Raw genomic sequence first — 25,455 nt, forward strand, 5'->3', positions numbered from 1 at the left:
ACATCACAGGTAACATAAACTCATGGTGCTCCCCACATAGTATTACTAATCACAGGCTGTACCAGCTCGTACCGGCAATTACTGGTACAAGTAAACAAAGACAAGAAATAACTCAAACAAGAAAAATATTTAACAGGAAGCGTAGATACTCACCCAATGCAGACAACTGGCCCATTAAACAGAGGCAATTCAGACCGAAACCTAGCAGTTTTTGCGGTGGTAAATATTTGAAGAAGGAAAGAAAAACACTGCTTAATTTCCTTTTTCTTAAAAAACTATATTGTTCAATTCTCAAGATTTTAAAACAAACTTTAACACATGACAATAAAACATAACCTACAATGACTAGGGAGGTGCACCTCAAAAAGTATAGAATGAATTACTTAAGGTAGGTTAATTAAGAAAATAAACTCTGAACTAAATTGAAATAACAAACTTATTTAACAAATAGTTTAGATTTGAAAAATTAGTGGATATTTGAATAGAGTGATGTGGTTGGATTTTAAAACAATAAAGGGTAAAATTGAAAGAAAATCAAAACAAGGTAGTTAAAAGTCAAGAATGTCCATGGTCACATCTATTCTGACCGTCACAAAGCCTCAAGAAGGTACCTTCAATTTTCGCAGATTTACACCAAAATAAATAATAATTTTCTTTTTTCAACTCCTTCTCTGAGAATAATTTGTACATCAGGCAAGGCGAGACCGCGAAATTCTTCTCTGAAACCGGATCACAAACGGATACAAGTAGAAAACTAATTAACACGCCTCAGAAACCATAACCAAATCGGAAGGCGCACGTCAAACCAAATAGACACGAAACAGGGGAAAATGACCCATAAACCACCACACAACAAGGATAAGATAGCCTAAGGTGGATCACATGCGCAATTAAAGAGAAGACAAACTTAGTTAACGGGGTAAGCAACTCAAATCAGAGCAGAGTGGGCGCACAATAATCCAAGTGTGCATAATATGCCAGGCAGCAGAATCCAAAGGATAAGCTCCCGGAATTAAATCACAAATCACAAGGAAGAAGAATAAATAGCCAACAGCACTCAACGTAAAACACACATGCCGCCAATTAATTTCCAAACAAATCTCATCCACATTTTCAATAATAAGGAACAATTGTTCCTATCGGCGACAGTAACCATAGCAAGGTCAACTAAATAGAGCATTACCCCAGCAAAAAGGAAAATAAACAGGACCCCCCCAAAAAAAAACAAGGACAGAAAGAAAAAAACATAAATAAACAGAAAACAGATTCCGATCTACAGAGATAATCTCACAATCTCATACAATTTAACATTACATGATTCCCCCTATAAAATTAAATTTACATTACTCCAACTTCTTCTACACTGTTGAAATAGAAAAGCCTTTTAGCATATAAACTCGTTGTCGAAAGGTTAATATTCCTGCGGAGATGCTGATTTAACTGAGTAGTCCGTAAGCCGAGTATTATTATGCATGAAATTTCCAAGCAGATTACCAGAATAGGAGATCGTAGAAATGTCCACCAAATAAGTTTGGGTTTGAGATGATTCAATCCATTTTCAGTGGAAAATTTAAATAAGATATGTTGGAAAATAGAACTTACAATTTCGTCCATGAAGCCCAGTTAACGCATGGCGTCAGATAGATAATCAGCTACTTACATTCTTGAAGAGCTCAAAACGAGCTAAATAAATAATCCACGTCCACTCATTTGAAAAGAAAAGAAGTTAAATTAGAAGAATCATCACATCAGGGCCGTAGCTCCATATTCCTAACGCGTTATCCAGGCATATTGCGGTGGGTTAAAACTCCCTTGTAGAGCAAACTCTCCAAGCTTGCATACAGCATGGCTTCCAAGAATGCAATAATCCATGCCAGCAAGGCGAGGTACACCAACAAAGCATAGGCTCGCAAGCTGACCAAATCAAACTCGCTCCAAAGTTGGCCCGAGATCAGACCAGTAGTTAATGGAGAAAAAGAGATGTACAACAAATTAAACCTTAAAAGTACTCCGCGGACAGACGGGCGGAATACAGATACAGCAAGCGACATAGTCGCAGTTACTAAATAAAGAGAATAGGAAAAGATTTCCAAGTGACATAGTTTTCAATGGCATTTTGCCCAGGCCTAAAATGTAGTAGGGAAAGGCTAAAATCGTGTGCCGACTGGCACAAGGCAACGCTGACCCATTCTGAACACAGGGGAAATGACACATTCCAGCGCACTGTACAGCACCTTTTATCGCATGAACATTAGTTCAAATAGGTGTTGATTCCCATAGGGAACCTGAAATATCTGCCCGAATGAGTAAATTTACAATACCAATATAAATGGTCTGTTATTGGACATTATAAATTTTCCAGCTAATTAATTCCTGGTTGCCAGTGTTTCACCTCCGTGAGCTAAGTTAGGCTCATCAGTTGGTACTTAACACACCCACCAAGACGCATGGCTAGTGCATACCGTGGAGGCCTAGGAACCTGGGGAGATGTTTTCATTCCCCTTCCCCTTGGGAAGGGGTGGGCCACCTAGAGGGTGACACTCTCTCTCAGGCCAGGAGAGGTGACAGGTTGTGAAGATTTGATGGAGTTAGGAGATTGGGTAAAGGAGAAGATATTATTAAGGAGATGTGAAGATGTGGCCTCTTGCCTAAGGGGTGTAGTTTGTTCTGTGCTTTTTATTGAGATATTGTTACAGATACATTTACAGTCGTTATAGATACATATACAGATTTGATTAGATATACAGTCCAAGTACAATTGTGGGTTCAGGTACATGTTGGTGATAAGGGGAGATTTAGTCTAGGATGGTCAGAAGGGGTGCTTGGGTTTAGATGTAGGGTGAGGAGGTGGAGAGTGGCGGTGAAGTTGTACAGGGAAGAGATGAGGAGGCAAAGGGTGTCGTATGTTGGTAGGGGTGGTAGGATGAGACCGTTTGGGGAGGGAGAGGACAGACTTGTGGATATGACTGGGCAGGTGGAGGGGCTGGCCGGGGTCGCCGATGTGCATTTTCAGGGGGACGGCGGATAGAGGGGATGGAGAACGAGAGGGTTCCACTCTGCGATGATGTCCTTGAACTCCAGTGTTGATGAGCTGGTTGACATTGTTTGTGGTAGGTAGTTGTAGTCGCACCATGTATATGGGGCTGTGGGCGCTGCAAATCCTGATGGCGCGTTGTACGGGGATACCTGCTGCTCTTAGTTCCTGCAGTATTTCTGTTTCCGGAATGTCAGGTGCTACTTCCCGTAGCACACAGCTGAACCTGGAATGAGGAGGTGGTGATGGCCGCTGTATTGATGTTGGTGGGGCGGTGGTGGCGGCATTCTCTGGTGGCGACGGTGGAGCAGCCTCTGTCACTTCCTGTGTGGTGACGGGGGATTGCTGGAGTGGGAGCGGTGTGAATTTCGGGAGGGATGCTGACATTACCGGTGATGGGTGGAAGGACGTAGTAGTGGTGGATGAAATTGAGGAAGGGGTGCAAACGAATATTGTAATGGCTGTAGTGGTAGTAGTTGATGGGAGGGAAGGTGATTATAGAGGGGTTGTATGGGATGGAGGCTCATGGAGGATGGGAATATGCAGGGGGTCTGTGGCTAGCTGGTCAAGAATGTATGACGGAGGTGGCACCACTGCATAGGTTCTATTATGTATTGTGGCTCCGGAGGCGAAGAGGCAGTGCTGGTCCTGGTCCCCTGGAAGATGTACTAGCACGCGTGATGTTGGCGTGGCAGTGCGGCCGTCCGACAGTCTATATGCATTAATGGCTGGAATGTCAGCTGCTAGGAGGTTGTAGTAGATGTCTTCTTCTGGTATGGAGAGGTCCACACCAGGGATTAGGCAGTAAGACATAGTTGTAGTTGTAGGGGAGGCGACTGCCAACAAGGCGTTTGCCTGTATTTGCTTTAATGTGGTCGACTGGGCTGCAATTAAAGTTGAGGGCTACCCAGCCGAAGAAAATGTTTGAAGCGTGTATTTAGTGAGACTTCGGAGTTTGGAGAGGAGGTATGTGTAAAACAACCGTGTTTGAATCTATAAGTAGTGCTGCGTAGGCCACTTGGAGCCACTGGCAGTGCCAATGCATTATGAGAAACTTTGTCTCATTACGAAAAATTGATGCCTGCTTGGCCATCAAATGATATAGGTGTTGATTCTCATACGGAACCTGAAATATTTGTCCCGAATGAGTAAATTTATAATACCAATATAAATGATCCATTATTGGACATTATAAATTTTCCATTATAATACCTACGCAGTGGTACCTAGTACCTAGGGTAATACTCCTAGGTAACGTAGATCCTTGGTGTTCCTCACCAACTGGTACTAGTTACAAGTAACTTTGACCCATGGTGTTCCTCACCAACTGGTACTAGTTACAAGTAACCTCATGGTTCATCATCCCTTGGTTGGCCCTTTTAGTCACCTCTTGCAACAGGCAAGGTATACTGTGGCTATATTCTTCGTCTGCATCCCCCACCCACAGGAGGTATTGTCAATAATTGAGATACCTTGCAGATGCAATGCAAGAAAACCAACCGGGATGATCTTAAATGTTGCTATTGCACAATAATGCACATCTTCATGCCCCTTCTATGATAAAAGCAGTTATCCAGAAGCAAGGTTGAAATATTCTTCCTCACCCCCTTATTCTTCCATTGCTGTGGCCCTTGATTTTCACCAATTCCATTCTTTATCAAGCAATATACAAGGATGCTCTTTCCATTATTTTCAAACTTAGCCTGTCAGGCATGGAATTGAAATACTTTTTTGCTATTTGCTTTATGTCGCACCAACACAGATAGGTCTTATGGTGACGATGGGATACGAGTGGCAAGGAAGCAGCCGTGGCCTTAATTAAGGTACAGCCTCATCATTTGCCTGGTGTGAAAAGGGGAAACCATGGAAAACTATCTTCTGGGCTGCTGACAGTGGGGTTCGAACTTACTGTCTCCCGGATGCAAGCTTACAGCTGTGCGTCCCTAACCGCATGGCCAACTCACACGGTGAATTGAAATATTATAGAAATTGGCAGAAAATAATTTATAATGCAAGATGTGATGATTTAAGAAAAATGCTATTTGTTCAGGGCGTCGACCCATGTGGATCTTTTGCCTCTACTGGCACCATATTGTATGAACCTGCGTGTAATTGGAATGGCGGTAGTGTGGAATGTTGTGTGTGAGGAAAGGAAGATTAAGGACGTCACAAACACCCAGTCTCCAGGCCACGGATATTAATCATTACAATTAAAAACCCCTGACCCGGCCGAAAATCGAACCCGGGGCCGCCGGGTGACAGGCGGACGCATTGCCCCCTACACCGCAGGGCCGGACAAGAAGATGTGATGATAATGATGACGATGATTAGTGATAATAGCGTGCAGTGTGAATCACCACTGTGCAACAATTAAAGGTGTAATAACATTAACACGTCCTGTCACAGCTAAAGCACTATGGACTTCTGTATCAACCTAATAATAAATACTATCCTATTTTTATTTCAACAGCAGTAGTTAAGGTTTAATATACGTATTCACCAGCATTTACTCACGGCTTGGCAAGAGTGATATGAATTTCAACCAACAGTACCTCAAGCACGCTTTCCCACGAAACATTGGCAGTGCTTTAGCAGCAGTATGTGAAGCTTGTCAGTACGAACACAGCTGGTGGAAATGACACCTATGAGAGTTCCACAATCAGATGTTTTAAAAACTCAAGAAAGTCCTGACCTTGTGGTCAAAGATTATTGTCTCCAATCATTGCCTTCATCACTGCACAGGCAGAGGTAGTAATCCTTCCATACTGCCTCAACTCCTTACTCGCACACAAGCGAGGTCAAGTGTGAATGCCTTCTTAACACTATGCGCCCGCCGGTAGTAATATTACTACCACGCGGCGCGGTGTGCGCCTGAGTGCCACTGTTAGTAATATTACTACCACGATCTTTGAAATTCAGCCACTCGAAAGCTATTCACTTTATCGAATTAGTTTTTGCTTTGACGTGTTGTCGAATTCCATTACTATCGTTAGGTGGTGTTGTCGATCGATAGTGATTGGTGGTGCAACTTAGGGACGATGTTTCGTAGCCACGTGTGCTCAGTTATATCTTACGTAATTGCTGACATACGTACTCCTCGCGCGCTTCGGTTAGATAAGCTCAAATTTATGTGCGTGTGTTCTAATGATAGATTACGTATATGACTTCACAGATTTAGAATGAAAGTGTAGTGAGTCAACAGTCTCCAATCATCTCGCAAGTAATCGATTTATACTGTATAATTATTGAGATATGGATCCCGGACCTAGTACAAGTAAAGGAAATCCTACGCGTGCATACAGCCCATGGCTAAGTGAACAGATTATTACAGAACTTGTGAACAATTCAGATTCTGATCTGTATGAAAGTGATCGTGAAGAAAATGAAAATATACAAGTCCCTCAGGATGCTGAATCATCAGATTCATCACCAGAAGAACCAGTCGCAAAAAGACGAAGGGAGGTGAAAAGCACGGTAACACAATGGAAACAATGTACTACTCATGTGAACAGGCCCGTTTTTTCTGGCGCACCAGGACTGAATGCTAATAACCTTGGTATTTGTGCAGAATCTTCACCTCTAAATTTCTTTAGTATATTTTTTGATAGTAATGTACTGAACGTTATCCGAGTGGAAAGTAACAGATACACCCTACAGCAAATACAGCTAAAGAAGCAAGAAGGCCCTTTGAAACCTAAATCAGTGCATGCACAGTGGAAACCAGTGACTCTGAATGAACTAAAGTTATGTCTTGCAGTAGTGATTCACAAGTGTTTGATTCGTAAACCTTTTCTCCGGGACTACTGGAGGACAACACCAATTCTAACAACTGACTACGCAAAGTCCATTGGAATGTCGAGAGACTGATTTCTCGCTATTCTGACAATATTGCATCTGAACGACAATGATAAGCAAAAACAAAGGGGCCATCCAGGCTACGATCCTCTGTTCAAAATCCGACCAATACTAGACTGCCTGAAAACATGTTTTCAGAATTATTACTCTCCTCATGAATCATTCACAATCGATGAAGCAATATGTCCATTTCGGGGACGTATATTTTTTCATGCGTTCATGAGAGGAAAGTCACGGAAGTAAGGAATCAATATCTTTCAACTCTGTGAAGCGAGGAGTGGTTACGTGTGCAACATGGAAGTGTATTCTGGGGCCCATGTCACAGTGGAGGATTGCAATTCTTCCTTTGATGTTGTTGACAGACTGTGCGAAGCAGTAAAAAATAGGGGGCACACAGTTTATATGGACAGATGGCCATCTGTGGGACTGTCAGACTAAAGCAGCTGGCACCGTGATGCCAAATCGGAAAGGAATGTCAAAATCAGAGTTTGGGAAAAAACTGAAAAAGGGTGAAAAAATGTCATTGCAGAAAGAACACCTTCTAGCAATAAAGTGGCGAGATGTTCGAGACGCGTATATGCTGAGCACTGAACATGATGATGACATGATTGAAGTACCCGCAGCAAGAGGGAGCCACGAGAAATCCAAACCATCAGCAGTAGTAGGCTATAACAAATTCAAAATTGGTGTTGATAAGTCCGACCAATTGTTGGAATATTATGCATTCACAAGGAAATCGATCAAGTGGTGGAAAAAATTATTCTTCCATCTGTTTGATCTTGCCCTAGTGAATGCCTATATACTTCACAAAAACTTCCCCTTTCGAAATTTTGTGAACGTTTTGCGGATGATTTGGTGAGTAGTGCTGGGGACGAAATTTCTGAAGAATCACAAGCATCAACTGCGGCAAGGCCAGTAGGTAGAGATCATTTTCCACACAGAATACCTGCAGTAGGCGCAAAGAAGGAAGGACACGTCCAGCGTACGTGCAAGGTTTGCTACGACAAGTCCAAACATAACACCGGTCGTGCTGTGAAGAAAATGACAACGATATATTGTCGTAAATGTGACGTAGGTCTTTGCATAGGAAAATGTTTTGAGTGTTACCATACCAAAGCTTTGGGAATAACAATGTGTAATTCTGTTATTCAGTGGTTAAAAACTATCAAACTTTTCTAGTGAATTAGAGATTCAAGTGCGTGAATATGGATATCAGAATGGACCAATATTGTAGCCTAAGTTTCTTTCCAATGCTGAAGGTAAGCATTTTTTATTTGATTTCGTGGGATAGCCCATTCTTTGTACAATATGTACATAAATTTGTCAATTTATAATGCGAAAACTGACAGAACTGTGATTTTTTCCCGAGAGTCTAAATTACGCCGGCACAAGGTAGGGACGCCATCTTGAAACATCCGGGCTCATAGTGTTAAACAATTTCTCCAGTGATCCTACAGATCAAAAATGTTTTGTAGCAATTAACATTGATCATTATTAAATTTCAGGCAGTAGCCGCCCTCACTACTGACCATGCCATCAATTATCTGAGGCAGTATTAGCAGACCATTGCTCAACAATGAATATAAACTCCAGCCACTGCAGTCATTTTCTTGTTGTCAAAGTCAATTCTGGTCAGAATTCACAAATTTGACCACTTTTTGGTGCTAGAAGGTCCATTTCGACTATGACAGTTGTAATACTCAAGGGTTCTTTATTGGGTCTGCCCTGTCAACACTTAATACATACAATAACAAACAAAATTGTAGTCTATATTAATGGTCCTTTTGCAAGACATGTACATTTACTAGACAACAACTTTCTTTGCCATTGTATGTACTAACAATTGACAGGGTGGACCCAATAAAGACACCTCGAGTATTATAATTGTCACAGTCAATACACACCATTAACTCTTTCCGGTCTAACTGCGAGCATAGCCCGTAGTAAGGTTAGACAATTTGCTACAAATCGAGAACGAGCTATGCACACATTCTGCCGACTGCATTGTGTTTCTTCATGTGTTACTTACGAGAGTATTTCAACAGATGGCAGTATTGGCTAAGTCAGAGAATTAACGACATAATTGACGAGTGTGCATTAGTAGGTGTTGTCACTCAATGTGCTCTAAAAAGTGGCATTTTGCGACAAGCAAGTGTTTGATAGAAGTTATATTTTTGATATTTTATGTAATCGCAATCGCTCACATCTAAAAAACAGAAAACTTTACTAATATGTAGATATTCTTACGTATTCGCGCAGTTATGAAATGCACGGGAACATACGGTAAACTGTAAAATGAATTCCAGTCATAGTCAGTAGATGCAGAGTGGGTTGTCCCATAAGCTCTATACTCTGACCGGCCAACCGAGCAGAGGAAAGGTGGCCACGGCTGTACGCCTCTGCATTCGGGAGATGGGCCTGGGGCACAGTGCTGCACTTCTCGCCTGGCCCCACCCATCGGCTGTCCTGAGAATGGTTTTCCGTGGTTTTCCATTCTCCTGCACTAAGGCAAATGCCGGGACAGTTCATAGTGTAGGCCACTGCCGCCTACTCCCTCACCTTCTCCGCACATCTCCTTCACCGTTACAAATCTCCTGGCCTGAAAGACGGCGTAACCATCTAAGAGGCCCTCCTCCCCTGTTTAGTAGTAGTAGTTCCAGTCATAATGAAATGCAAGATGTTGATTCGAATTCCTATTTGAATGTCAATATTTCCATTTGTGAATAAAATTACAATTACATGCCTTCAATATCACCTTCGCTAACATCACCTTCCAAGCCGCATCGTCACATAAAAATATATAAATAAAATTTCATAAGAGCTCCCATTTTTGTTGTTATTACTGTTATTATTATTTTATACCATTTTCATTATTGTTGTTGTTTTCTAATGGCAATGCACATTTTACATGATCAGTCTAGGGAAAATATAACAGTATTTCAGAAAACTGAACTTACTTAATGCCGGCCCCGTGATGTAGGGGTAGCGTGCCTGCCTCTTACCCGGAGGCCCCCGGTTTGATTCCCGGCCAGGTCAGGGATTTTTACCTGGACCTGAGGGCTGGTTCGAGGTCCACTCAGCCTATGTGATAAGAATTGAGGAGCTATCTGACGGTGAGATAGCGGCCCCGGTCTAGAAAGCTAAGAATAATGGCCGAGAGGATTCATCGTACTGACCGCACGACACCTCGTAATCTGCAGGCCTACGGGCTGAGCAGCGGTCACTTGGTAGGCCAAGGCCCTACAAGAGCTGTAGTGCCATGGGGTTTGGTTTTTTTTGGAACTTAATAATCCGTCAGACGTTTTACATTCACAAAATATGGTATAATATATAAACAATTTTAAAATCTGCAGTGATAGCTGACGTGAAACAAACAACATTTTTATAAACTAGATGTTCAAACAAGCACAAAGAAAAAGGAATCATGCAAATATCTCCTACAGGTACAGAGATATATTTTTCAAATCCTTAGAAATGCCCAGTCCGGAACGTTTGTTAGGGATATTTAGGCCCAGAGCAGAATGGGATAAGAAAAAGTAAACTTTGTCAATTCTGACTATGCCAGCCAGGTTAAAAGACTATTTAATTGATTTAAGAACATAAAAATTAAAATGTCTAGCATTTCAGAGGACATAGCTTTTATTTTGAGGGTCTAAATATCTATGAATGTTTTTATAGTTTTTCTACAACTTACTTAAGGTCACACTGACACAGTTAGGTCTTATGGCGACAATGGCCTAGGAGTGGGAAGGAAGTGACCATGGCCTTAATTAAGGTACAGCCTCAGCATTTGTCCAGCATAAAAATAGGAAACGAGAGAAAACCATCCTCAGGGCTGCAGACAGCGGGGTTTGAACCCACAGTCTCTTGGATGCAAGCTCACAGCTGCATGTCCCCAACCGCACGCCCAACTCAGCCGGGTTTTTGTTTCTGACAGCTGATGAAGAGAATGGTCAATCAATCAATCAATCAATCAATCAATCAATCAATCAATCAATCAATCAATCAATCAATCAATCAATCAATCAATCAATCAATCAATCAATCAATCAATCAATCAATCAATCAATCAATCAATCAATCAATCAATCAATCAATCAATCAATCAATCAATCAATCAATCAATCAATCAATCAATCAATCAATCAATCAATCAATCAATCAATCAATCAATCAATCAATCAATCAATCAATCAATCAATCAATCAATCAATCAATCAATCAATCAATCAATCAATCAATCAATCAATCAATCAATCAATCAATCAATCAATCAATCAATCAATCAATCAATCAATCAATCAATCAATCAATCAATCAATCAATCAATCAATCAATCAATCAATCAATCAATCAATCAATCAATCAATCAATCAACACTGATATGTATTTAGGGCAGTTGCAAAGGTGGCAGATTCCCTATCTTTTCTTTTCCTATCCTTTTCTTAAATGATTGCAAAGGATTCGAAAATTTATTGAACATCTCCCTTGGTAAGTTATTTGAATCCCTAACTCCCCTAAATATAAAATTATGAATATTTGCTCCAATTTGTTCTCTTGAATTCCAACTTTATCTTCATATTGTGATCTTTCCTACTTTTAAAAACACCACTCAAACTTATTCGTCTACTAACGTCATTCCATGCCAGCTCTCCACTGACAACTCAGAACATACCGCTTAGTCGAGCAGTTCACCTCCTTTCTACCAAGTCTTCCCAGCCCAAACTTTGCAACATCTTTGTAACGCTACTCTTTTCCCACTTTTCTAAATATAATTTCTTTTTTGACAGTCCACATTTTCAATACAATATGTTTTTATTGATGTACATGAAATATTTTTCATTATTATGTCGTGAGTGGGACGTATTTTGCCTATATTTTTAAGGCATTTTTAGCTGCTGTTCCTAGACTTTACGATCAGAATAGTCAACGTTTGATCAACGTTGATAGAGCTCTTTGGTGTGAAGTCTGTAACAAGAGGAGAGTGAATGCTTAGGAAGGTATTTTTGAAGAGAATGTGGGTTTAAAGAAAGGTAAAACATGGAAAATGTATAAAACACTTACCCTTTCGTCTGTGAAGATGTAAATCAGTTATGGAAAGGTTAGTTGAAGAAAAATAACGTTATGTGTAGGTTCATTTATTTCTTTGACTGTTAATGCAGTTGCTATGGTAGCGTTGAATGACTGACACTTGTACTTCTGGTATTGTATCGATGTGAGATTGGCGGAGGAGGGTGTGGTTGAGGGGAGGGGGTAGGCGGAGCGTTAAGTTTATGTGTTGTTGGTTGCGAGAGATTTACATGGTCGGACAGGGAGGGAGTCATGTCCCTTAACATTTTATAATAATATTTAATTTCTAAAAAGATCTCTTTGTATTGAATAGGTGGATATATAAATAAACACTTGTAACATACTTTGTATTTATGTACATTTCAATACGGACCTAACATGAGAATTATAACATGTAATACAGAACTGTTCCGTACCAACTTATAAACATTTGTAGTTTTAGTTACTAGCAAGTGATGAGTCTTGCACTGAATATAGATTACTCGTTGAAGTTCAGTGAATCTTCTAAATGGAATCCACCCTTCTAAGTTCACAGAATACCATATAAAAACACAAAATGCTACACACGTCCGCTTTTTAATAAATAAACATGGCTGATGATTATGTAGATATTCTAAAGTGGTTAGAAAGTGATAATGAGAATGATTTTTCTTTAGAAGACAGTGATATTTCTTATACTAATGGTGGTAGTGATGTTGATAGTGTTAGAGAAAATCATTCTCGTGATCATGACAGCATGGACGATGTAAACTTTAATAATAGTCAGTATTTGTTTACTGATAAAATACTTAAAATTGTCAAATTAACATGGATTCTTTTTAAATAAAATATGATTTTGTGTAAATATATGGTCTGTGAAAACATCTGGCTGTTTTGAATCATTTTGACTGGTGCAATCTGCTATATATAAAAACATTTAGATTACATACAATTACTCTGTTCAAAAAAGCGAGTCAACCCTTGTTGAACATTTGATAAAAAACTAATTGTTATGCTGTATAACCTTTGAATGACATTAGGTGGTTTGAATTAATCAGTGTTTAATATCCAATAAGCGTGCTCTCCTGATTGGTTGGGTTATTTGATCTTGAATATCCGATTTGTGTGCTCTCACTCGAATGTTTGCGAACTTGAGTGTCACCTTAGGATTTAAATTTTGTTAGTGTATTTGTAAGATAGTAAATGATCTGTTGGCTTAATGTTACTTGTGATGCTTAAAATTATGAACAATCACTATGTAGGTTTGAAGAGGGGTTTTCTCAAAGTTGTTATGACAAGGTGTTGTAGTCTTGTTGCTTCAATTTAATGGTTGATATTCGTTGATTGAGAGTCTTTAACGAAAAATGTGTCTTAGTTGTGAAATTTGTGTGAACTGAGCTTCTCTTCTGGCTGGCTTGCTCTAGTGACACCTTCTGTTTGACTATCTACGGCTAACTTTGTGTGTCTCATGTATCTGTGTGTGTTATGTGGAGGAAAATGGTTTGGGGAGGGGTGGGCGGATGAGATATTGGCTGTTCTCGGAGGAAGGTTTTTTGTGTGGGCGGAGCTTTTACGCGTGGCGATTTATTAAAGTTTACATAGTCCATGCTGTCATGATCACGAGAATGATTTTCTCTAACACTATCAACATCACTACCACCATTAGTATAATAAATATCACTGTCTTCTAAAGAAGACTTTCTAATCACTTTAGAATATCTACATAATCATCAGCCATGTTTATTTATTAAAAAGCGCAAGTGTGTAGCATTTTGTTTTTTTATATGGTATTCTGTGAACTTAGAAGGGTGGATTCCATTTAGAAGATTCACTGAACTTCAACGAGTAATCTATATTCAGTACAAGACTCATCACTTGCTAGTAACTAAAACTACAAATATTTATAAGTTGGTACGGAACAGTTCTGTATTACATGTTATAATTCTCATGTTAGGTCCGTACTGAAATGTACGTAAATACAAAGTATGTTACAAGAGATCTTTTTAGAAATTAAATATTATTATAAAATGTTAAGGGACATGACTCCCTCCCTGTCCGACCATGTAAATCTCTCGCAACCAACAACACATAAACTTAACGCTCCGCCTACCCCCTCCCCTCAACCACACCCTCCTCCACCAATCTCACATCGATACAATACCAGAAGTACAAGTGTCAGTCATTCAACGCTACCATAGCAACTGCATTAACAGTCAAAGAAATGAACCTACACATAACGTTATTTTTCTTCAACTAACCTTTCCATAACTGATTTACATCTTCACAGACGAAAGGGCAAGTGTTTTATACATTTTCCATGTTTTACCTTTCTTTAAACCCACATTCTCTTCAAAAATACCTTCCTAAGCATTCACTCTCCTCTTGTTACAGACTTCACACCAAAGAGCTCTATCAACGTTGATAAACCTTCGACTTTCGTCCTTCAAATAAGATAAATACATCTATAGACAACCGAATGCTTTTTCCTTGCTCCCACAATTACGTAAGGAAGACTGTTATCTTATCATAACACATTCGACTTTCACTCCTTCAGCCAGTTAAATAGACTATAGGCAGATGAACAGCCATTTAAGAGATCTGTTGTCTTATCACAACATACGATATTGACATCTGTAACAGTGTATCAGCTTTGTTTTTTCTTATCATCTTCAAGGAGGCACATTTCTGTTTCATTATAAAGGCTGAGCTGTTTACTGCCCTACCCCAACAAGTTTTTCAACGCTCCGGAAAGTATATTCATGTGAACTTATGACATGCAGCTTGATACTGCAATTTTAGCCAAGGACATTCTAATATTTTGTATGTTTAGATTGACACCTATAATGATATCCTCTTTTTATGGCTTGTAAGAGCAATCAGGATCCTGATTTTTCACCATACAGGTTTGAATTTGAGGCTGATGATGCCCTTAATATGGGCGAAACATGTCCCTTAACATTTTATAATAATATTTAATTTCTAAAAAGATCTCTTTGTATTGAATAGGTGGATATATAAATAAACACTTGTAACATACTTTGTATTTACAGTTCTGTATGTCGGCATTTGGTCCAAAATGCCAGCGTAAACAACGGTTCTGTAAGTTGGCGCCAATGAGTTAAATAGCTCGGAAAGGTGTAACCCCCAGTACATACACAAATAATGCTTGCATAGTTTCCAACTGAAATGTATTGCATTGTCAAATAATTCATTTGAATTACCAGTCCCACCTTACTCATTACTCCGTAAAATTACATGCTGACCCAATCTGGTCAATAAACAACTTCACATGCAACACCATTTTGTAAGTGTTCTATGCTGCCTAGCCAAACCAATTACCTCATCAATTTACTGCAGAGTGTTATTTCTGGTCAGGTATAACTGGTAGAGTTAATTCTTAAATACCTGATCAGACCCACATGGCAATTAGCATGTCAAGGCAGTTGTTGCAAAACCTCACCAAAAAAATTAAATAATATACAGTTTGTTTAAAAAAATTTCATTTCAAATCCCGGTCACTCCATGTGAGATTTGTGCTGGACAAAATACAGGCAAGATAGGCTTTTCTCTGGGTACTCCGGTTTTCCATATCATCTTTCATTCCAGCAACATTCTCCAATATCATTTGATTTAATTAATCATTGCCCCAGAGGAGTGCGACAGGCCTTGGCAGCCGGCACAATTCCCATCCTCGCTGCTAGAAGGGGGCTTCATTAATTCCATTCCTGACCTGGTCAAATGACTGGAAGCAGGCTGTGGATTTTCATTTTCATTTGTAAGTTTTAATGCCACAATTTGTTTGCTTATCAGGTCACCTGCAGTAAGTTGTCTGAACCACACACACTGGGCAGAAACTCATCTATAGAAGGGCAAGATAACAACAGAATATACAATGCAAATTTGAAATTCATAGGGAAGGAGAGTGTATCATTCAGAGGCAATACTGAGTTTCTAAAAAGCTATTGCTAAAAATTAGTCTATATATGATTCATACAAGTAAAGCAATACTTACAGAAGAGCTCTCCTCAGGATCTTCTGGCTCCTGCTTAATGGTGTGTACCTCAGCCATGATCACCAACTAACTGTAATCATACACAACTACTGGTAATTGTCAGAAATTACAAAACAGCAGTAAAGCTAACAGAAATGAAAATACACTAGTGAACATGGAAAGTGCAGCGCTATGAAGAGGTGTGCCAACAAAATCCACAGTGCACACAGTGGATGGGACTGAGGAAGTGATGCAATTATAACACCTTCAGGTGCCTAAGTGTGCAAAGTGGATATAGGTGAGTAGAGAATGTGTCCACATCAAGATTCAATACACTGCTGAATCCTGTGCAGTATGGAGTTGACAAGTCTGTGGATCATGCTGGAGAATTTCCATCCATGCTAACTGCACCAAGATGGTCAGTTCGGCCAAAGTTTAGGGTGGCTGAAGGGAGTTGTGCAGGCATCTACCCATCATGTCTCCACACATATTCATTATGTGAGCCACTTGGAGAGCTTCTCTCGAGATGCCAGCAGCATGTGGGCAGGTACTGTCTAGCAGTAACATCCCATTTGCAACAGTCATCATCAGAGGGACAGCCAAGGGATCGACAACCCTGTCTAAATAATGTTGAGCAGTCACTGCAGACTCCAAATTCACTATGACAATTTCATATGAAAGCCAACAACTCCCCAGACAATAATGCCCGAGGTTAGTCCCGTGTGCCTCTTGACAACAAGACTGACCTGGCCCATCTTCCCACATGCTGCGGAGACATGCCAACTCCTATCAATACAGCTTGTCACACAATGTGTGGTGCCATAGCAGCTCGAATTTCTGCTGCTGCAGATCGGGAGGTTCTTGTGGGTCATCTCCCGCACTGTTACCAATACAGCTTATCACACAATGTGTGGTGCCATAGTAGCTCGAATTTCTGCTGCTGCAGATTGGGAGGTCCTTGTGGGTCGTCTTAAAGCTGCGATGATCCTCCCACACCGTTACCAATACAGCTTGTCACACAATGTGTGGTGCCATAGTAGCTCAAATTTCTGCTGCTGCAGATAGGGAGGTCATTGTGGGTCATCTTAAAGATGTGGCGATCTTCCCACACGGGTTGGTCCTGTCCCAGATCTCCGAGCATGTGATCCTTCATTTCACCTCTGCTGCCATACACATTGTACTGGCCAATATGTACAGCTACAGCATGCTCTTGCACCAGCCAATTATCCGTGTCTCTCAACCAGTAACAGCTGTTGATATTTTGCTCGTACCTGTCATGACATACAAGCAAACGCTTCACGGCAATGCATGCCAACTAAGCTCTATGCTTCATATTCAAAAGGTGTTTTGTTCTTGACCAATCAAGTACAGAGGGCAGAATAATTTGACTGACCTGAAAATAATATCATTTTCATACTTAACTGGCATCCTTTCACATATCTCATTTCAACACAAATGGCCTTTCCCTTTGTGGAGCCACAATTTCCATATTTCCTAGTACATATACAGCAAGGCAGTGCTTTGTCACCCCTATTATTTATCACTGTGATGGATACCATAATAAAGGCACTAAAAAGGAAGGAGCAGCAGGACTTGCAAGCTTTCATCTTTGTAGACGACGTGGTGATCTGGGGTAAAACCGAAAATGATACAGAGGAAAAACTGCAGAAATGGAGTCACGAGTTTAAGAGATATGATTTAAATATCAACACAGCTACGACAGTGGTGATGAAGTTACAGAGGGCAGATGACAAATCACAAATCAGAATACATGACACCAAACTGGACAGTGTTCCAACGTTTAAGTACTTGGGTAGTATAGTATCAAAAGACAACCTTGCAAAATATGAAGTAGACAGTCGAATTAGCAAGGCAACTCAATTTTACCACCAAGTAAGACAACTGCTGAGGGATAAACAAATACCATTGAAAGCTAAGATGACATTATATAAATCATCTTATACACACATCCTCACGTATAGCTTGGAAACTACCACGTAAACGAGACAAGACAACTCAAAACTACAAACTGCAGAAATGCAGTTCCTATGCACCATGATACAGAAGATCAGGAAGGACAAGTTCAGGAATGAAAAAGTCTGAGAAATCTACGACAAGAGGATCCAGAAAGTATGACTGAAGTGGTTTGACCATGTAAGAAGAATGAGTGCAAGCAGGACTGCACGAAGAGAATATGAAAGAGAAATAAAAGGAAAAAGACAAGTGAGCCCTTGATCTCTATTTCGCTAATGTTTCGTCACCGAGTGATATTTCAAGGAATGTTTATCTCTGCCACCAGGGGCAAGCACTGTTTTTTGCCTGCTTTCTGGTGACTACTATGCACACTTCTTGCATTATACCTATATTTCCTCTTGGGAAAGAACCTGTCTGTCAACATAATCATAAATCCTGTCTATTCAGGACTGTCTCGAGACTGTTTTTTTCCTGTCCTTTTTCCTTATCACACGTTGTATTGCATTCCGTTGGATGTGAGGGAGATGGCTTCTACAAGTAAGTGTGGGTTTTTGAGTGTTGAAATACAGGGTGTTTTAGAACAGTTGAGTGGTTCTAACAACATTTTATTAGATTCAGATGGTGATTTGAGTGAGGTGGGTGACATCGCTGCACGCAAAGTCCTTGGTTCGGAATCAGATATGAGTGATAGTGCGCAGAATGGTAATGTGCGTGTCACGGATAAGTTAATACATTTCGATGGGTACAAGTGGGTCGAATAGAATAGAAGTTTATAGGGAATCCAGGCCTCAGAATGAAGCAGCTGGGGAATGTGGTGGAGTGAAGGTTTCCAAGATGTTTTTTACGGATGAGTTAATGCAACTAATAATTCGTGAAACAAATTTATATGCTGAGCAAGGAATACTATCTAGGGTCTTATTACCACTTTGGTCCAAAAAGCGGGATTGAAAACCAGTCACGAAGGATGAGATATACTTTGTGATTGTCCTTTATATGCTAATGGGTACATAACAAAAGCCTAAGCTACGAAGCTATTTTTAGAAAAACTCTATTCTGTCTACGCCAATTTCTGGATAGATTTCAATGGATAGATTTCAATCAATTAGTAATTTTGTGCATTTCAAAAACAATGAGATATCAGAGACCCTCAAAACTTTTCAAAATTTACCCGATTATATCCTACCTAAAAATTACGTTCCAGTATTATTGAAATCTATAAAAATGTATCAAAGTTGTGTTGCTTTGAATAAAGTATTGCACGAATCTGAGAAAGTTTAAACACCATGCTCAGAACAGCTCCCACAGCACAGAGATGACCGGACATTTAAATCCACCGCGCTGAGGCATTAAATTTTCTCATAACCAAAACGTCTCACATAACACATCTAAATGTTCAATCCTTGTCTGCTCATTTCCACAAACTTAAAGAACTTGTTCCAGATGTTTGCTTTCTAACTGAAACATGGTGTCATGATCTGATCCCTTCAAAGACTTTTAACATACTAGGCTACTGTCTACTCCGCAAAGACAGAATGGGGAAGAGGGGACGCAGTGAGGCAGTTATAGTTATGACCAGTTTAAAGCCTATGATGAACCATGTTCATGATTATGAAGTAACTGTGATTACTTCCACAGTATGAACATGTAATTACCATGGGTGACTTTAATAACACAGACAATGGAAACAATAATGCCAAATCTCAGCCGCTTGTAAACATGACTGCGTAATGCAAAATTAGCATTTCACAAACGAAACTTTCCCTATGACACCACACTCCCATGTCACACACAAGGCCCTACATCGCTGGCTGCGCAGTAGCGTGTGACTGAGGAAGAGCTGTCCATGCGCGTATCACCATGTTGCGGGAACTCCACAGCTCGCTGAGGAGACCGTAGTATGGAATTCATGCATTAACTTCAATTACGCACAAATGAATACACCTGTCAACAGGTTATTTTTATTCCTGCGATACAGGATAACACGGTACGAAAAGATGTTCATTAGATACCTCCAAAATAAAAGTTAAAAAGGTGCCGGTTTAGAAAGCAGAAGCAGAAGATCCGTATGGAAATGTTTCATTCCAAGCATCAGGGACACTTAGCTATTCCCAGGTCCTAATTCATTAAATAAATGGCACAGCCTACACCGACTAACGTGAATATACGCAATAAATATACAAGAATCAAGACGCTAATAACATGGAAATGATACTTAGGCATACTAACTGAACACATTTACACTGTTATTGAACAAATCTCCACAAATCATTTGGATAGCTAGCCTATACGTAATAGATGTAATAAAACAACATTTAGAAAATTCGATAGGAAGACTTCAAAAGCCACTACTAATGATGATAAATATATACCTACGTAGATAAACACGTTTTAAATTTAGAGAACACTCTCCAAAAACAGAAAACATTGTATACCAGTACATTACATTAATAATCTTCAAGAAAGAATAAGTAGCTCACATTAGGCCTACTATAATGATCATGTTTGTAAGTGATTTGTTTGTATGTTCAGAATAGACACATTCAATTAAATCCTACACTCTGCACTTAAGCTTTCATGAAAACAACAAGACATTTTCAAATCACAGCAGTTTACAACTTCAGTATGATTTCTAGATCATGAGGAGAAAAACAATCTTTTATCTGTGACTTAGGAGACTGGAGAACATCAGTAATCCATCAATTCTTTCAATATTTACAGTTTTTACAAACTGTTGTATCAAAAGCAAGAATCTGTAATATTGGCAAAAAGAAAACCTATGAAATAGAATGTTTTCTATGAAAGTTACATGGCAGATCTTTTCTTTCTGATGAGTAATCACAGCAGATATTATTCAGTGCTACGAACAGATTGTTGAAAAGGTACATGAATGCAGAAATCTGTAAAAAATTAAGCTCTGCCCAGTGTTCACCACAAGTAACTTTACTAATTTCCATCTGAATGACATTTTTCTTTCTTATTATTTCCAGGATGTGAAATAGTATATCAGGATGAGTATACCTTCAATTATGATTTCTATATGGTTTGGAAAATAGCTATCTAAAATCTACTGAGATATACTGAGATTTTTATGTTTTGTGGGGTTTTCTGCACTAAAATAATTGTGCTCAGATGAAATGTGCTGTGTAACAGTACTGACTGAACTGCTACATGGACTGGGATCTATGGTGTTATTCTGTTGATTTGTCTCTCCAAAATCTAACTTCCTTTTTAAAATCCTACAGCGAGTCTTTTCAGTCTGAAAAAATAAAAATAAAATGAAGTAATACAATATCTAATCCAAATTACTTGACCTACAAGTACCTTTTTTTAGATGATCTGGAAAGTCAAACAGTGTTGACACTGCATCATCTTTCAGAATGTTGTTCCCTTCAGATTGCTAAAAACTTACTTCTGTGAAGTGAAATGAATATAGTCTGTGCAAATAAGTTGGAACAAACTTGTCTCTTTTAACAACAAGAAGCCACTTTGATAGAAGTTCAGGCTTATTCAATGGAAATTTGTAAGCAATATGTCTAAAAATAATAGCCATGTATTCAAAATCAAAGAAATGTATATATTTATATCACCTCTTTTTTTTCTCAACCATTCCTGGTACAATGACAGAACATTCTTCCAGTGATTTATCACAATATATTCTTCTGCTTCATAAATAGAACCTCATGTGATATATTTCAGAACAGAGTGGTGGAGCCAGCAATCATTCATATTTCACTACATTATTTTACATTTTGAAAATATTCTTCCTGAAAAAACTCATTACACTCGTGCTACTCTACCTCATAATTCTAAATGTATCTAACAATGAAAATAATACCTAGCTTAGTTTAAGTTTCTCTGAATTAAATATATTTTTACCAGTTGGTTAAATTTAAGATAGGAAAAATATATCATTTAGGGTGCAAAATTCCCTCTCATACTATTCTCACCTTAAATACCAATAATAGACCTACTGATTTTATAAACTCGAACTGAAAAGAGATTTTCTGAGCACAAATTAAAATTGAAAATGTGTTCTAAACTTTTCTATTACAGGAACATTATGATTCACATAAGGAAGAAGATAAAGGAGCTTGAATATTAAGTATATATGGATATAACAGTTAAATAGGTAGTTTGATTAGTGTTTTCTAGTGCAAAGTAGGAGTCAGCCTAGTCAAACTTCTCTGGAACAGCATACTTAACAATTCTTTTATTATAAAGGAGATGTGAAAATATGGATAATGATATCAATAAATCATTTTTCTGATAATCGTTAATAATCTGAAGCCATAATTTGACCTAAAAACAGATGGGATTACGAAGCTTTATCAATCATATTTTTCGGATTCTAGGCCCGTGTTTATCAAAATTTTAATACGGGTACACAGTCTGTGAGAACAAAATGTGCGCTTTTTCAGAACAGCTGTTTAGTCCATAAGAATTGTCCCTAATTAAATGAGAAACGCCAAGAAGAAGAAGCCTAAACGTTGAGAATGCCACGTCCATACATCCCTGAATCCACCACTCTATAGCCCATTCTCGATTGTGGTAATTGTATAACATTACAATTTCTACTCTCTTGTGAAAAGAAATACCAGATCCTTTCTGATACCGATTTGTGCAACTGAAAGCTGGACAAGAGGTCACCATCGTGAATATTTCTCCACTCCGCATTTACGGCTTCACTTAGACCTACTCTCCTATAATATCGCCAATCAATGTAAGCTCGCACTTATCACTAAAAATAGTTGCCAATACTACAAATTATCACTTCATTACATAACACAACCACAGATCCGCTAATCGAGAGGAATCAGCATGAAAAACACACAAGAAACTGTAAACATCACCACATGTTAACCATGCATTCAAACTGAAGTGCCCGCAACATGGCGATGCACGAAGCTATTCAATTTTCTGCATAGCACCAGCGCGCTCTGTGAGTCTAGATAAGTAATATTAAAGCCTTTGGTCACACGTGACAATCAAATTAATGACTGTAAAGAATACTCATGGATAGATATTTGTACAAGGAATTTCAGCTCATAACTTAGTATACATGTCCAACTCCTTAAAAACCTGAAAGATACCGAGTACTATTACATTCAGAGTTCTCTCTGAAATTGACTTCCTGAAGATATTTTAGATGTTCCATGGCATCATGTTCTGACAGCTGATGGCACTGACATCACAATAAACAAGTTTAACAAATATCTGACCACATTCTATAACCAACACGCTCCACCTAAAATAGTATGGGCAATGAGCCCCAGCAATGAGGCTAAACCTGAAGTTAAAGGAACTAATGGAAAGACAAAATGCGACACTGGATACAAGGCAATTTTGGCGCATTAAAATGGATACAAAATAAGACATCACAGGTGGTACGCAATACTAGAATCAGATATGCACATGCCTTGTTAAAATAGAATGGGATGGAAAGAACAAAGAAACATGGGAACAGATAAACGAGGAGACGACCACCCTATTGATGTAGGGTCAGTTGCGGTAATTATGGGACAGAATTGAAAATTTTCAAATTCTAGGGCACTAAATCTCAAAGTGGAAATTTGACACAATGTTAAATTATTGTAATTTAGTACCCACAGTTCATTTCCAGGAAGAAATTGTATTAAAATCTTATAACTATTTAGACTGTGTCCCATAATTACCCCTTGGTTTGGGGCAATGCTGAGACAGGCATGGGGCAAAAGAGGGACACAAAAACAAAATCTGACCTTGCCCTATGAGTGTCCCTGAATTCTCCCTCCCCAAAATGTTCCCCAATTTCCCCGAATATGAAAAGAAAAAATTCTTGCTTAATATTAATCCTATAAATGCAGGGCTTTAGAACAATTTCTGCAAAGTTCTCTTTAAATTTGGAATAAAAGGAATTAATGGTGTCTACAACAGTTTTTTTCTAAAATTACAAATATTTCTAACCAGAAAGCAAATTTTTTAAAGCTGAAAATTAGTGTTAATTTTTCATTTTTGGTCATTTAGTTATTGTCTACCATTCAATGAATTTAAAATACGGTAATCTATTGTCGCTAATCAAGCTTACAGATAATTTACTTGTAAGAAGCTCTGATGATGTCCCGCTTTTACCCAAACATTTTGCTGTCTCATATTTGCCACCGTTGACCCCCCTGCACTCACTCAACACACATTTCATCAACCTTCCAACTTCCTAGAAATCATTAAAAAAAAAAATATGTAAACAATTCATAGTGACGATAGCTCAAAATGCAGATCAATGGTGATTGGTTTAATGATTGGTTGCACTCTCATGACAAACAGCCCAGCAAACTTACCTCAAAATATTCTTCACTGGTCTATAAAATGAATGAAGTGGTCCTAAGTGAGTGCAAAAACAAAATAATTGTGTATGTTTAGTAATACTTTCATCATGAGATCGAAATTTAACACTAATATATGATTTGATCTGTGAACTAACCTCTTCACCAAATTACAAACATATTACTCCCTCACTTTTGATCATTTCAGACGAACCCAGCTGGGTGAACATTTCAGTTAAACTTAATCGAATACTGTCACTGTCACTGCGTATGACATACACTTGTTAGGACAAGAGATGAAACACACACACTCAGCTAACTTCTAGGGCACGAATGTTTACATACGTTGGGAACCTAGTTCAGCACGGCAACGTATCACACATATCGACAGCAAGTTGCACAACCGTAAAACCGTTAGGATTTCTTCGTTTACGATCCATGCAATTAAATCGTCAGATAAAATCATATCCTTGGTACTCAGTCTAATTTCAATGTACCGGTAACCTATGTAATAGCTTTTGAATCAGAAAGCCTACGGATTTAAAATAGGTCTACTGTGCCGTTTCTTTCCAGGTTTTTCCCTCGGACTCAGTGAGAGATCCCAACTCTCGATATGCTCGAGCGCGAGACTTTGGGTCGGGCGGGATACAACTGTAGTGGAGGACCAGTACCTCTCTAAGACATCCTCATCTTGCTATGCCGTTGCCTACGAGATACACAACGCCGGGACATAGCTACTAATTTGTCGCTGAAAAAGTGGCCCGACCGTGTTCACGGTTTGGCCGCTAGATGTCAGGTTTCCGTTCTGTTTTTGACGGACTTTAACATTGTGATATGCGGAGTAATGCCTTTGCTGGCAGGGCCTAGTGTTTACTGTGCACTTTGTCTTCTGGTATGGGCTAGAGCAATTTTGTTACTTTCATTGATCTGTCTCTGTCTTATCCTTGGCTTTGACAATATGAAAGTGACTGAGGTATGAGCGATGCTAGTAATGCCATTCCTTCTGCAGCCAGTCCCTGCTATGAATGGTGTGAAAATGTTGCTCAAAGGGTCGGTTGGTGCATGCATTTCAGTGGGCTTGGCAGACCGGTATGTAATAGCAAACTTCTGGCTCGGTGAGGAAAGCAACGGGAAACGACCTCACTCCTCATTTCCCTAGTACGCCTCTTCAGTGATGCCTAGGCCATCTATGACAGCTGATGGCAGAGCTGTTGAGGATCCAACCAGCCTTAGGGCTGAAGACTGAACATACA

At 39.2% G+C, this 25,455-nt stretch overlaps 1 protein-coding gene across 1 annotated transcript in view; it reads right to left on the reverse strand.

Moving 5' to 3' along the window:
• Positions 1 to 24,505, reverse strand: part of LOC136883299 (sialin) — a 181,498-nt gene extending 156,993 nt beyond the window's left edge. The window contains exons 1-2 of the mRNA XM_067155545.2: positions 24,361 to 24,505; positions 15,951 to 16,020 (exon numbers count right to left, since the gene is read on the reverse strand). The gene's annotated coding sequence lies outside the window, so the exon portion shown is untranslated. The remainder of the gene's footprint in view (positions 1 to 15,950; positions 16,021 to 24,360) is intronic.
• Between the last annotated feature and the right edge of the window lie 950 nt (positions 24,506 to 25,455).

The sequence above is a fragment of the Anabrus simplex genome, chromosome 1 (assembly GCF_040414725.1).
Source record: "Anabrus simplex isolate iqAnaSimp1 chromosome 1, ASM4041472v1, whole genome shotgun sequence".
Classification (NCBI taxonomy): Eukaryota; Metazoa; Arthropoda; class Insecta; order Orthoptera; family Tettigoniidae; genus Anabrus; species Anabrus simplex.